Source organism: Neolamprologus multifasciatus, chromosome 10 (genome assembly GCF_963576455.1).
Source record: "Neolamprologus multifasciatus chromosome 10, fNeoMul1.2, whole genome shotgun sequence".
Lineage (NCBI taxonomy): Eukaryota > Metazoa > Chordata > Actinopteri > Cichliformes > Cichlidae > Neolamprologus > Neolamprologus multifasciatus.
This window is the reverse complement of record NC_140448.1, coordinates 5,804,189-5,805,177: the sequence shown is the minus strand read 5'-3', so window position 1 is coordinate 5,805,177 and position 989 is coordinate 5,804,189. Positions and strand designations below refer to the sequence as shown.

General features: G+C 40.8%; 1 protein-coding gene across 1 annotated transcript in view; it reads right to left on the bottom strand.

The window, feature by feature from the left end:
* Positions 1-989, bottom strand: part of nherf4b (NHERF family PDZ scaffold protein 4b) — a 350,895-nt gene that overhangs the window by 149,424 nt on the left and 200,482 nt on the right. The gene's annotated exons all lie outside the window — the stretch shown is intronic.

The window sequence follows — 989 nt, the reverse complement described above, 5'->3', positions numbered from 1 at the left end:
TTCTAGTTCAGGCGTTTTTTCTTTGTTTTTGTTTTGGTAAAATGACGCAACACCTCCACCTAGTGGGATATCCCAGAACTGCAGTCACATGACAGGCATAAACCCTTTAGAGCAGGGGTGTCAAACTCAAATACACAGTGGGCCAAAATTCAAAACTGGAACAAAGTCGCGGGCTAACGTTAATATTTATTGAAAAAAAAAATCTTCCTCTAGATATAAGAATGAATCTTTTCTTATGGACTCAAAGAAGTTTTGTTGAAAAACTGAATATGGAACAAGCAAAGCTTAATACTAAACAATATATATATATATATATTAGCTGTATAATACCAGTAGGCCAGCTCTAATAGTAATTTGGTATGGCTTCGCAGGCCAAATGTAATTAGGCTGCGGGCCAAATTTGGCCTGTGGGCCAGAGTTTGACACCTATGCTTTAGAGAAAACACACATATGTGTCGTTATGTAGGCGGCTCAGTTTCCAAAGCAGGTTTTAGTTGCTCACAGAAATTGAGATGGTGAATAAAACGTTTGCAGCTGAACCAGAGGATTTAGCCCCTGATGTGTCTTTGAGACACTGCATTCCTCTCAGCTCCAGTGTTGTTGCTGATTCTGCTGCTGTAGCCTTGGTATCTCTTCATAATCGGATGTCTTTAAAAGCACTTTGCATTTTGTTATTAGAGCCTGAGTGGTTGCAGTACTCTTTTCCTGATGTCAGCTGCATCACTGCTCTGATCATGGATTTTTATCAAAGTCACAAGTAGAAAGTCGACCAATATGGAGGTTTATCATTTCATCTTAGCTCATGATCTGGATTTCAGATCACAAAGTGGAAGAGTGGATCCAGCAGATTCCAAGCACAACATCCGAGGTCTCTCTCCGGAAGAATTCAATCCTAGGAACAGCTAAGATAATGTGCAGAACACTCCCAGAAAACTCCCAGGCATCTGGTAGTGTCCCCAAACCTGAAAAACACACATATCCCTCAGGGG